Source organism: Scyliorhinus torazame, chromosome 7 (genome assembly GCF_047496885.1).
Source record: "Scyliorhinus torazame isolate Kashiwa2021f chromosome 7, sScyTor2.1, whole genome shotgun sequence".
NCBI lineage: Eukaryota > Metazoa > Chordata > Chondrichthyes > Carcharhiniformes > Scyliorhinidae > Scyliorhinus > Scyliorhinus torazame.
In genome coordinates, this window is record NC_092713.1 from 59403996 (window position 1) to 59418528 (window position 14533).

Genomic DNA, 14533 nt, shown 5'->3' on the forward strand with positions numbered 1-14533 from the left:
CTGATGAGTGAACTGAGGAGTGGCAGCACCTGGTGTGCCACTGATTGAGCTTGGCCACACCCATCCCGATGATGGATAGCTGGGGTCTGAGGGCTTTCAGAGAGGTGGCCTGGGTGGGCTTCCAAATGACCAGAGGCTCTGTGAACATTTACAGGACACAGTGAGCAGTCAGCAGAGTGAGTAGCCAGGGGCCTGTAACTTATACCGAATGGGTGTGTTTAAAACAAATACTGCAGCAATGGCGGTCTGAGTCAGGCCACCCAGATCCTGAAGGGGACACCCTGAATCCACAGAGCTGGCGACAAGCCGTTCCCCGCTACTCCCCCGGCCCTGGCAGCTACCCCCCAGCAAGCAGTACAGTTTTTAACAGGTTTTAAAACTTTCCTTACCTTCTCTCTCTCCCTCAGTTCCCACTTGTATGTATCTGTTGTGAACCACGACCACGTCACTTCCACCTGAGAGGGGTGGAGAATCCCGAAGGCCCAGAGCACACCGTGTCCAATTCGCTAATGCAATGCAAATGCATTTAAATGCTGGTTTTGAATGCCGCCGCTGGTGCATGGTGCGGTTCTCTCTACTGCCACCAGCGAGGGACCAGAGCATGGCTGTCAGTTCGGTGCTCGGCGCGAACCTCGATTTCGGCTAGAAGCCCGATTCTCCGCCCGACCGCGGCTCGTGTTTTTGGCTGCAAAGGGGCAGAGAATCTAGATCATTGTTCCAAACAAGCTTCATGCATGTTTGAAGAACAATGGACAAAGTTTTGTTTTTCATGGGATTAGTGGGATGTTAGTCAGGCAGTTCCTCTAACATATATTTATTCCTGTCTGACACAGAAACAAAATGGGTAAGAGGGCCAATCCATGGCTTACAAAGGAAATTAGAGAGCGTATCCGATCCAAGAAAGAAGCATGCAGATTGGCCAAGAAAAATAACAGGTCTGAGGATTGGGAGCAATTTAGGATTCAGCAAAAAAAGACCAAGGGATTGATTAAGAAGGGGAAAGTACAGAACAAAAGTAAGTTTGCAGGGAACATAGACACTGACATTAAGAATTTCTATAAGTACGTGAAGAGAAAGAATGGTGAAGACAAATGTAGGTCCCCTACAGACAGAAATGGGGGAATGTATAATAGGGGACAAAGAAATGGCTGAGCAACTAAATACATACTTTGTTTTGTCTTCACAAAAGAGGACACAAATCATATACCAGAAATGTTGGACAATGCAAAATTTAGTGAGAGGGAAGAATTGCAGATCAATATTAGTAGAGAAGTGGTGCTGGGGAAATTGATGAGATTGAAGGCTGATAAATCCCCAGGGCCTGATAATCTACATCACCGAGCACTTAAGGAAGTGGCTCTGGAAATAGTGGATACCTTGGTGGTCATCTTCCGGGATTCTATAGACTCTGGAGCAGTCCCTGCAGATTTGAGGGTAGTTAATGTCACTCCAATATTCAAAAAGGGAAGTAGAGAGGAAACAGGGAATTAGAGACCAGTAAGCCGAACATCGGTAGTGGGGAAAATTCTCAAATCCATTATCTAGGACTTTATAGTGGAGCATTTAGAAAACAGTGGCAGGATCAGACAGAATCAGCATGTATTTATGAAGGGGAAATCATGCTTGACAAATCTATTGGAATTCTTTGAAGATGTAACTAGTAGAGTTGACAAGGGGGAGCCAGTCGATGTGGTATATTTGGACTTTCAAAAAACATTGACAAAGTCCCGCATAAGAGATTATCGTGCAAGATTAAAGTGCATGGAATTGGGGGAAGTTTATTGCGATGGATAGAAAACTGGTTGGCAGAGAGGAAACAAAGCGTAGGAATTAATTGGTCCTTTTCAAATTTACAGGCAGTAACTAGTGGGGTGCCATAAGGATCAGTGCTGGGCTCCCAGCTATTCACAATATATATTAATGATTTGGACGAGGGAACAAAATGTAACATCTTAAAGTTTGCAGATGATACCAAGTTGAGTGGGAGGGTGAACTGTGACGAGGATGCAGAGATCCTTCAGCATGATCTGGACAAGTTGGGTGAGTGGACAAATTAATGGCAGATGCAGTATAATTTGGATAAGTGTGAGGTTTTCACTTTGGAAGCAAAAACAAGAAGGCAGGTTATTACCTGAATGGCTGTAAATTGGGAGAGGGCAGTGTGCAGCGGGTCCTGGGTGTCCTTGTGCACCAGCCGCTGAAGGTAACCATGCAGGTGCAGCAGGCGGTAAAGAAGGCAAATGGTGTGTCGGCTTTCATTGCGAGAGGTTTCAAGTATAGAAGCAGGGATGTGTTGCTGCAATTATACAGGGCCTTGGTAAGGCCACACCTAGAATACTGTTTGCAGTTTTGGTCTCCTTTTCTGAGGAAGGATGTTCTTGCTCTCGAGGGTGTGCAGCGAAGGTTTACCAGGCTGATTTCGGGGATGGCGGGACTGACGTATGAGGAGAGATTGACTACGTTCGGATTGTTTTCACTGGAGTTCAGACGAAAGAGAGGGCATGTCATAGAGACTTATAAAATTCTATCAGGACGAAATAGAGTGGATGCAGGGAGGATGTTCCCGATTATGGGTGTGTCCAGAACCAGGGGTCACAGTCTGAGGATTCGGGGTAGACCATTTAGCACAGAGATGAGGAGACATTTCTTCACCCAAAGAGTGGTGAGCCTGTGGAATTCATTACCACAGGAAGTAGTTGAGGCTAAGGCATTGAATATATTCAAGAGGCGGCTAGATATGGCACTTGAGGCGAATGGGATCAAGGGTTATGGGAGAAAGCAGGATTAGGCTATTGAGTTGGATGATCAGCCATGATGGTGATGAATGGCAGAGCAGGCTCAAAGGGCCGAATGGCCTCCTCCTGCTCCTATCTTCCATGTTTCTATGTATGATCAAAATGTTCTTCCAGATGCTAATGTGGAAGATGAAAATTTACCACCATATCTCGAGCGGAATTCTCCATCGGTGGGACCCTCCTCTCCGCCGGCAGCGCACCCATGCCTGCCGGTTTCCCGACGGCGTGGGGTGGCCACAATGGGAAATCCCATTGGCCGGCTGCCGGAACGGAGGATCCCGCTGCCGGCGGGAGAGCGCCACTCAGAAAAACGCGGTCGACGGACCGGAGAATCTTTCCCATGAGAAACATGAACATTAACTATAGTAACTTCAGACATTAGCTTCTCCTTTCGAGCAGAATGTCTGAGGAGGACAGGTGCACCTAACAGTATTATAGACAATGGAGCAGGTTGGTGAGGCAGGTTGATGCCATTCATTCGAGCACAATCTGAGTGCTGGTGAAGCCTGTTAGACTTTCTACTTTGGGCACTGGCAAATCAATGTGTTTTTATTGCATTCCTTGTTTTATCATTTCAAACCTTCTGCATCTACAGTTATTTATTTTTCTCATTTCCTTTATTTTCTTTTTTCTTTTGGGGGGGTTTTTCGCCACCTTATCTAGTCTTTTGTTCTTTTCATAAATTGAATTGCCTCACTGAGACTATCTCATATAAGATTTTATAATAGTTATTATCCACTTCTCTCTTAATCAGTTTGAAGTTCCTTCAACCTGTTAACTTTGCCTCTGTGACTGAAGCATCGACTCTCATTGTTAGAACACTTTACCTTTCAGTATTCAGTACTGACAGAAGCTTGCACTCAAGACATAAACTTACCTTGTTTTTTGACAGGTCTGTGCTTCCAGCACATTCTATTCTTGTCCCAGCTACATGACATTCCTTCATAAATTGCTGATATATCCAGATACTGTGCAGTCGCAAGGTTTTAGTTGTTGTCCATGTCTTATTGCAAATGGAAAGACCTCTGCAGTATAACACCACTCCGAACTTGACAATCTCATCAAAAGCCCACAGCCCGTGTGGGAAATGGAGAAATGTCACCTTGCTGCAGCTTGTGTGTGTTCTTTGATGAGGCTGGGGATGGGGCAGATTCTGGGGGCACAACTGAAAGAGTTCAGTTTATCTTTAAACATGCTGTATCTCATCGGGGTGAACTAGATATTGACACGGGGCGGGGGGGAGGGGGGGGGGAATACTAGTATTTTTACCTTATTAAATATAAACCTTCACACGCACAAAAAAAAAGCTCTCTGGAACGGAATGTAACATTAAAAAATGAGTTGGTAATTTATACACATCTCAAACCACTTTAAGCATGTGTTTTTGCAAAAATAAGTTCTGGTCACGGCTCCTAAAGCTACCAACTACCAGTATCTCGTTAAACATGTGCTGCATAAGAAAGGTTACCACACACATTGTGGTTGGGACACCTAGTACCTCAGACAGCAACAGCAAGCAGGAACAAGCCTTTTCAGTCCTAAAGCTCTGTGCTATTTTGATGAGATGAATAAGCAGCTCTGCTTATTATAGACCCATTTTCTTTCACCGACTCTTTTATTTACTCATTCTCCTTTGCAAGGCAAAATATAAACTCTTTCGTAAGTGCCATTAAAGGAATGGGTTGTTGTTTTTTTGCCCTCCTTGCCAAGATGTTAAATTCTTTTTTAAAAAGACCACTTATTCATTTAGGGCATATCTAAAAACACAGGTGGGGGGCAGAATGGAGCCGTGGGACTCAATTTTGGCTCAAAGTGAAATTCTTGCTGGCACCCTGTCGAGAAACCAAATTACATGATTACTGGCCTGACCCTCAGTCAATTAAAGATATGAAACCTGGAGCCAAGCCTCCCCTTTAATTTGGAGTTGCAGTCATTCCAGTCTCTCTGAACTCACTTCACTTCCTCAAGAGCCCAAGAAGCAGAATTGCTAAATTTGTGATTGCTAGTTGAAATAGCCAGTTATATACAGGCTTTGAAACATCAATCCAGTATGCACTGATCCCTGCAGTGATAGGGTGGGCGAGGCAACTCATCGGGGAAAAAAAAACCCACTTCAGAGCCAAAAATAGTAAATTTCTAAAGCAGTTGAACATTTAATTTTTAAGTCACAGCTGAACCATCTTGGCGCCTCCCTTGGGTTCGTACTTGGTCACCACAGACCTGTCTGACAGAGGCTTCCAGCATCATTGTTTCTTAATGGAGTAGTTAGGTAATTCCAAGTTATGTTCCAAGACGAAACCTAACCATAAGATATGAGAATTATTGATAATATGTCTTTAAACACAAGTCATCAGCAATCATAATGTCAGTGATAATAGCCATCATGTTGTGAAAGCAGACCGCAGGTTACATGCCGCTGAAGTTAAATATGTGAAGCCTGTGGGTATAGTTGCACACTGCACCATTAAACCTTTGTGCAAGATTATTTATATGACTAGGATGTAGTTCATTCCCATCTTGGAAAGGAAGGGAATATAAATTAAAGCTACAGAAAAAATTCACTTCACTGTTTGCATTTTCTTTTTACAATGGAAGTCGTGTTAATAGTTTTATACTCATAAAATGAACCATTCATCTCTATGCTCTCTTCCTGGGTTACTCCAGACACAAAGGTTTTAGGGATGGGTCATGTGTAACCTTGTGCATCTTGGTAGGAACCTGCATTGGCTGGAACCAATAAAAATCGCTACTGACTGCTTCATACTGAAGATAGCAATTTACAAAGAATGTGCACTGCACACACATCTTGCAGATGCGTATCCTCAGTATCCTCTTTCCAACTGTTGTTCAACATTACTTTGCATCTTCATATATGACAAACGGGAGTCCTTCATGTTGTTGTTTTTCATTCTTTTCAGCCTGCTGCCTATTGCGCTCCTTATTTCTTCTCTTCTCCATGGTATTCTCTTCTGCTCCTTCCTTTTTTCTTTCAGATTGGATTTGTCCGATAATATGTCACGGAGAGGGGTAACCTTGAGCTTCAGACAGAATGTTCCGATGAAAATGTGGCTCTCTCCCCCAACCCTCCCTTCATCATCCTGCCCTTTCCCAACACCCTTGCTTTCATCATGCCAGCTTCCATTCCCCTTTAAACGCCGAGCTCATTTCACTGGCACTTAACATACTTTTATTCAACAACAAAGGTTAGCATTTATATAGCGTCTTTAATGCCGGTTGCATTGCAAACTGTTTGGCAACTGGCGCAGTTCTCGGTTTTGGCCTCTCTCGCTATTCACAGGCCTCATTTTGCTCGAGCGAGAACGCAACGAGACTGAGAATCACGCCCAAAGCAATAACTACAACTGGTGTGAATTGGTTCCTTCTTTTATTCTTAAATAAAACAGCCAATCTGTTTTTAAAAAATCAGCAAAAACATAAATGAAATCACTCAATATAAATTTTACCCAATAGATTAGATTGACATCAAACACGTTTGAGAAATGCTGAACAGAAACTGTTAAAATCTAAGCGAAAATATTCTAGCTATTCAGGTGACCTAAGGATGATAGGTAATGGGGTTGGCAAATTAAAAATCATACCTTGTTTTATGATCTATGAAATACCCTAGGAAGTCTATGAACTCGGGGAAGACACAGCTCCAGCATAATGCTTTTCGATTGCAAGTGACTTGGAGCACCAGGAGAAAACAGAGAAAGAAATGGAAGGGGGGACTGAACGCCCTCTGTCACCTCATTATTTTAAATATCATTACCCATTTGTGAAATCTGACTACAACTAAAAAGGTTGTCATTTATTGCTCATTTCTAGGTACCAGGTGATATAGCTGAGTAGCTCAGTAGGCTACTTTAGATTCAACCTTGTTGGTGTGGGATTGGCATCACGGATGAGCGAGACCAGGTAACTTTCTTCATGTTCTATGGTCACTTTTTTTTATTTCCAGATTTATTTTTTTTCCCACGTTTAAGAGTCTGGGATTTCTATGGCAACTCCTGACTTTCCAAACCCTGTGCGCCATCTACAAGTCAAGTATACTCCCCACTTGCCTAGATGAGTGTGGCTCCAACAACACTCAAGATGGTCGACACCATCGAGGGCAAATCAGCCTGCTTGATTGGCACCCCATCCACCATCTTAAACATTCGTTCGCTCCACCATAGACAGTAGCAACAGTGCGTACCATCTACAAGATGCAGTACGGTAACTCATCGAGCCTCCTTCGACAGCACCAGCCAAACCCGCAACCTGTACCACCTAGAAGGACAAGAGCAGCAGACACATTGGAATATCACCTCCTGCAAGTTTGCCTCCAAGCCTCACACACTATCCTGACATGGAACTATATCACCGCTCCTTCACTGTCGCTGGGTCAAAATCCTGGAACTCCCTGCCTAACAGTACTTTGGGCACCTACACCACATGGACTGTGGCGGCTCAAGAAAGCAGCTCACCAGCACCTCCACAAGGGCAATTAGGAATGGACAACAGATGTCGGCCTAGAGAGCGAAGCCTGCATCCGGCAAAGGAATAAAAAAATGTAACCTGAATTGAAACTGTCATGGTGAGATTCTTAACTCATGTTATTCATATTAACAGTTCAGAAACATAAAAACACCACCACCGCTCTCAGAGTTCCCGTGAACCTCCATTGACGGGTACTCACCTCTCCCTCCCTCTGTCAGAAACTTCCAGAAATCTCAGGCTGCATGAAAGAATGGATCCACAGATGACCTTTTCATGACCTTTAGCTCTGGGGAACTTGGTATGCACCGGAGCAAAAATGAGGAAAATCAACCCAACCAATTCCCTAGATTTTCATAGATTCCGAGGATTTTGAGTAAAAACGTTAAAAAGGTGGCATTAAAAGACACTTCATTTTTATCGTGTTATTGTGTAATGTGTTCATTTTATTTTGTTTAAAAGCTTGTTTGGGATATTAGGAGTTACAGTGACTGAGAAAATCAATGAGAAATTCATTTTTTGGCAGGCACTGCTTTGTGTGTTTGGTGGGAAAGAAATGATACAGTTCCACCTGGTGGCCAGAGCTCATAATTACATGAGCCGAGAATTTTCTCAAAATGAATCTGTGTTCACCTGGGGCCTGCAGTGTAAGTTACACATTGGACTTCCAAGGTCTGCTCGGCTTCTTATGTACAGGTATTAAAATTAACATAACACTTCAGCTGCTGCTAGGGCAGCCTGGCCTATCTGGCTTTCTGGCTCCAGAGTGGGTCCTGGTTGAGGGGGTGATGTGGTAGAAGACAGCTGACATCCTGGCAAAGGGTAGCATGTGCCATTCCGATTATGTCACTGCGCCTCTCGTGGGACTGTGCTTCATTTCTCACACGGATCTGTATTAGAGGAGACCGCAGGAGGTGTGTGAGGCCTTGAAGGGCGTCGCTCCGAGGTGGAGGATATGTTGGATCTTAAGAGTTTGGCAAGCAGCTGGAGCATTCGTCAACCGTGGAAAACCTGGTGCCACGCATTCTGGTAGGAGGACCGTGCTGCGGTATCCATGGGGACGGCCGCCCATCAGGGTAGGCTGTTGATTGCTGATGCCCTCCAACAAAATATCACATAAGCTTCAAGTGCATTACACCAAACTTTAAGAAATGGTGCAGTAACTCTTTGCAGGCTTCCCAGCATGTTGTGCAGTTGCATACTTGCCAAAAGGAGTTTTGTGTTGGTTGAGCACTTGGTGTAATAATCTGTTCATCATAATTTAGAGGTAACCTTGCCCTCCAGTGAACTACCGCCCTTCATAACCTGATTCCACCCAATCCTACTACATCCTTCCACCCACTCTCTGGCTCTACAGATGGATGGAGGGGAATATATTCTTCCAATGCGTTATTGAAAGGGTCCCGGGGCTCAGACGAAACTGATGCAGAGAAAGGAGCAGGGAGTTGACATTAGACTTGGCCCAGTGGCAGCACAACTGCCTCAAAATCAGAAGGTTGTGAATTTAAATCCCATGTAGGCCAGACCAGGTAAGGATGGCAGATTTCCTTCTGTTATAATCCCAGTTGATGTTAAAACTGGAGAGCAAGATCCCAGAATTGAACCTTGGCTCAAAAGACCAAGGGCACGATTCTCCGTTTCAGTGCCTAGGCGTTGACAGCTGGACTGAACCGGTGGAGTTCTACGATCCGTTAATGGGCTAGCACCACATGGAACTCGAGTGTTTTCAATGAAAAACAGTGTCTGATTCGATGGGGTCGGGATTGCCGCTCGAGAGGCTGACAAGCTGCAACTGCATATTAGCACTCCACTCCCCACACGTAAATATTCCAGCCAAAAGTGGCAGCACGAAGAGCAGCAGCCTGGACGCAGAGTTCGAGACCCTGCCAGACACCTTCAAGGAGAGGCGGGCCACCCTGTTCACCAAGGTGGGAATGAGGCTGTCACCTGCCGTCATACACCGGGCTTGTGGGTAGGTGGCAGAGGTCGTGAGCACGTTGGGCCCTACCACCTGGACCAGACAACAGTGCCAGAAGAAGTTTCACAACTTTTCAGGGCGGACAGGGTGAGTAGGCACACCATACCCCTGACACCAACCCCCATCGCACGCACACGTAACTCCAAACTCCCCCCCCCCACCTGGAGGGTGACCGAACCCCATCCCCGGTAGAGTACGCACACCCCACCCTGCACCATGTACCAGTCTCTATGCCGCCTGCCATGGCCAGGTGCTCTGTTCAAAAAGGCCACCAGCTGCACACCACATGTGCTGCATGTGTCCAACTGCCTAATACTGTGCGCTTTCTGTCCACCCCCAGCCCCCCTACCAGGAGAAGTCAGTGCATAACCGCCGAGAGAAAGTGAAGACCAGAGAGGGACTGCTGGACCTGCGGCCCCTCACAGTCGGGGAGCAGCGGGCATTGGACCTGTTGGTTGGGCCCAGAGAGAGGGCAGCCACCGAGGCTCTGGTCAGCATTGGGCAACGAGGGGAGCTGAGGTTCAAGATAGGCTGAGCTGCGTTATCCCTATGGCACACGTGGCTTGACCCCACCCCACCTCCCCCACACTATCCCCACACCATCCCCTCATCACCCCTAAACCACCCTCTCATCACTCCCACACTACCCCACCTCCCACACACCACCCCCTCACCACACCCACACCACCCCCTCATCACCCCTAAACCACCCTCTCATCACTCCCACACTACCCCACCTCCCCCACACCACCCACACACTACCCCCACACCACCCCCACACCACCTCCTCATCACCCCCAAACAACCCTCTCATTACTCCCACACTACCCCACTTCCCCCACACCACCCACACACCACCCCCTCACCACTCCCACACCATCCACACACCACCCCCTCACCTCCCCCACACCACCCCCACACCACTCCCTCACCACCCCTAAACCACCCTCTCATCACTCCCACACTACCCCACCTCCCCCACACCACCCACACACTACCCCCACACTACCCCCACACCACCTTCTCATCACCCCCAAACAACCCTCTCATTACTCCCACACTACCCCACTTCCCCCACACCACCCACACACCACCCCCTCACCACTCCCACACCATCCACACACCACCCCCTCACCTCCCCCACACTACCCCCACACCACCCCCACACCACCTCCTCATCACCCCCAAACAACCCTCATCACTCCCACACCACCCCATCTCCTCCACACCACCCACACACCACCCCCTCAGCACTCCCACACCACCCACACACTCCACCCCCTCACCACTCCCACACCAACCATGCACCACCCCCTCAGCACACCACACCACCCACACACCACCCCCTCACCACTCCCACACTACCCCACCTCCCCCACACCACCCACACACCACCCCCTCACCACTCCCACACCATCCACACACCACCCCCTCACCACTCCCACATCACCCACACACGAGGGGTTGGAGGGCGGCCTCACTCCAGAGACTAGCTGCTGTCCAGACGGGTCTCACGCTTCTGAAAATGGGTGGTCCCATCGATAATGGAGATGCAGAGACAGATCCAGGGACGACATGAGCAACCATCCAGCGCCTGCAGGTGCAGTTGGTAAAGACAAACTAGGAGGTAATGCCGACCATGCGTGCCACCCAGGTCAACACCGCAATTGGCATCTGCACTGGAGGCCTTGGGGGTGAAGGTATCGGCCGTGGGTCAGGATATCCAAGGTCTGGAGCAATCTGTGCGGGTGATGGCCGAGGCACAGGACCTGGCTGCCCTATCATAGGCAGCTATGTGCCGGGGCCACCTGGACATTGCAGTGGCGCTCCAGAGCTTGGCCCAGTCACATTGGCCATGGTTGAGGGTGGCAACAGCATTGCCTGGATGCTGGGTGACCTGAGCCTGTCCCAGAGGGAGGTGGCACAGTCACTGAGTGATGTGGCCCAGTCCCAGTGCTCCATGGCCGTGATCATGGAGACCTTGGTCGAGACGAGAGCAGGCCTCCAGGCCTGGCACCAAACGAGACCCAGGTCAAGGGCGGGAATCACAGCAGGCTGCCTCCACTCCTGATGTACCACCTGGGGATCCACCGAGGCATAGCGTTAGGGCCCGTCAGGCCAGCAAGGTAGACACCAGTTAAGTTGACAAGGGTGCAGCACACAGGATAGCGTTAGGGGCTAGGGCACAAACCTATTTTACAGAGGTGGTTACCTATCATATTCAAAATAAACACCTGTGCACAAAAGTTTGAACCTGCCTCGGTGCTCTTTGAGAAGGGTGTGAGGGATGGGCTAGGCTGGGTTGGCTGCAGAGGAGGCCAGAGTCGGGAGATGGGCAAATGTTGGAGTTAGGCCCGGGCCGGGGCCCCCAGGTTGGACACCGCACATCGCCCTCGTACCCTGCCCTCCCACTCCCCCTCAACTCCAAACCGCCCCCCCTCCCCACGCACCCAATTCCCACCTCCGCCACCCCAGGGGTTCGATAGGATTGTGTGATCGATTGGCCAGCTCACATGAAGGGACCATGCAGGTGGACACTCGACAGTGCTTCCGTGGGCAGAAGTCAGACGCTTTCAAACGATGTGGATCACCAGAGTTCATCGCAGAGTAGGTTGTCATCATCCTCCATCCCATCGACCAGACCCACTGTTACTGCCAACCCAGGGCCTGCACCCCATAATGAGGCAGGTAGGAATCACAGAGTGGTTTACAGGAGCGGAGGTGCAGGGATGGTAGTCATGGGAGGGGTTGGTCGATTGGAGGAGTGGGAGGGGGTGTGGGAGTGGGATGGGTTGTCCGTGCCATCGGACAGGCCCCCTAGTCAGTGAACCTGGATTCAATGAGAGCATCTTGTGCCCCTCGGCCCTGGTGCACATGTTGTGTGGCCTCCTGTGCCTTCCGGGGCCCCATGTCCTGCCCATCCTGGCCCTCCTCTGCATCCTCCTCGTCAAATGAGGCCTTGTGTTCATCCTCCTCCTCCAGCTTTTCGCCCCTCTGATGCACGATGTTGTGGAGGACGCAGCAGGCCATCACGATGTGGGAGACTCTCCCAGCACTATACTGGAGGGCCCCTCCACAGCTATCCAGGCACCTGAACTGCAACTTCAGGATGCCGATGCGGTGACTGTCAAGGTGATGGTCGCCCTGAACCTTTATGTCAGGGGGGCCTTCCAGGCGCCGAGTGGGGATCTGTCTGGGACCTCGCAGACCTCGGTGCACAGGTACATCCGTGCCGTTATGGTGGCCCTATATGCCCGGTCCGCCCATCTGCCGAACCCGGCCTCCAGCTGCAGCCAGCCCAGCCTAGCCCATCCTTGCTCGCGGTATGGGCGTCGTTGTAGCAGGTATCCGCATTGGTCTGTAGCCTCCGGAGAGGCATTATCAGCCACGGCCGAAGTAGATAACTCCTGTTGTCCAGGAGCCAAACCCTCACCTGGGGGTTCGCCTCGAAGATGTCAGGAATTGGTGAGTGTGCCAGGATGAAGGCATCATAATAATAATCGCTTATTATCACAAGTAGGCTTCAATGAAGTTACTGTGAAAAGCCCCTAGTCACCACATTCTGGCACCTGTACGGGGAGGCCGGTACGGGAATTGAACCCACGCTGCTGGCATTGATCTTCGTTTCAAGACATCTGTTTAGCCCACTGTGCTAAACCATGCACACTACCCGGGTATTGGGTGCAGACGTTCATGATATGCAGCTCATGGTCACACACCAGCTGCACATTCATTGAGTGGAACCCCCTTTGGCTTGTAAAGACCGGGCACTCATGCGGCAGTGCTCGTAGATCCCGTCGATCACCCTCTGGACCCAGGGCATGACGGCGAACCCTGCTATTCAGGCATCTTGGTGGGCTGAGTCCACATTGAAATTGGGTTGGGCCGACCAGGCACATAGGGCCTCCATGACAGTGTGGATGCACCTATGCACTAAAGCCGGCACCTGGAAGCACCTGGCATAAAGGTTCAGGGCGAGCATCACCTTGATGGCCAAAGGGAGCAGGTGCCCTCCTCCATAACCTCGTGGTGCCAGGTGTGCCATGATCCAGCAGATATGCCATACGGGCCCCCGGCTTAGTTGGAGACTGCGACGGCACGCCCGGTCTGGCAGACGCTCGAATTACAGGCACTGCCGTTTCGCATAAGGCTTGGTGTGGCGCCTCCTTTCCACCTCCTTCATGGCCTGTTGGGCGGCCGGCTCCCCATCCTCACCTGGCTCCGGTTACTCTGTGGCAGGCTCCACCATTGCAGGCTCCACCCCAAGCAGCTCATGCTCGTACAGCCTCAGTCCATCCCCCAGGGTTGTGGCGGCTAGGGTGATGGCAACAATTCCTTGTTGGATTCCGAAGTCCATTTTTTGCAGGGGGTGAAAGGCAGACATGTTAGCACGGTGCGTTACCCCCTGCCCAACCAGGTCCAACGGGTTACGTGGTGGTTCTGGCCTGCACTGCAGCCCTTGCTCCCGGATGTTCCACTCACCTCCCCCCCCCTTTCTCCCCCATCCCCACAGCCAGCCCCGGCCATTTCCCTGGCACTCTGCCCTCTGAACCCCATCGCTAGCCCCATCGATGCCCTGCACCGTGGGAGCCTCTGGCCCCGACATCCGTCCCTGCTGGCAGGGTGATGGAAACTAACCTTTTTGTATAGGTGAAAAGGGTTCAATTTAAATAAATGATTTAAAGAGATCATAATGGCTGACTTACAGCCATTGCATTTCATATTTGACATGCAGAAAATGGCTGACTGCTGACTGTTTGAAATGGAATCAGATATGAGAATGCTATGGCTGGCATGGTCAGGTTGACAATGAGTAGTTCTTTGTTTTAGAAAGAACTGGATGACATCCAGCTACGTGTCCAGGATAACCGCATGCCATTCTATGATAACTACAGAAGTCACCCCATGAAAGGAAATTGCTGAAGCAACTTCTTAGATTGCCAAAATAATGTTTTGATTAATTGACAGACAGATCAAATTAGAAGAATTATAGATGATTTCAGACCAATCAAAGCTTTGAAGGGGCTGAGACGTCATAGATAATAACAGATAATAATTCCCTTAAAAAGTTGGGTATTGAGACGAAAAAGTCATTCTAGAATCAACTCAACCTATTCTCTAAAAGCTGTTCTATCCTCTTGCTTTGCAAATCTATTTTAAAACTGCGCAGTTGTCTCTGTACTGTGCATATTTGATTGGAACTGTTAATGTATCTTGAATTCAACCTATCTGTAATTGCGAGAGACAATCATTTTGACTAAGCCTCCTGCAGGGCTGAGTG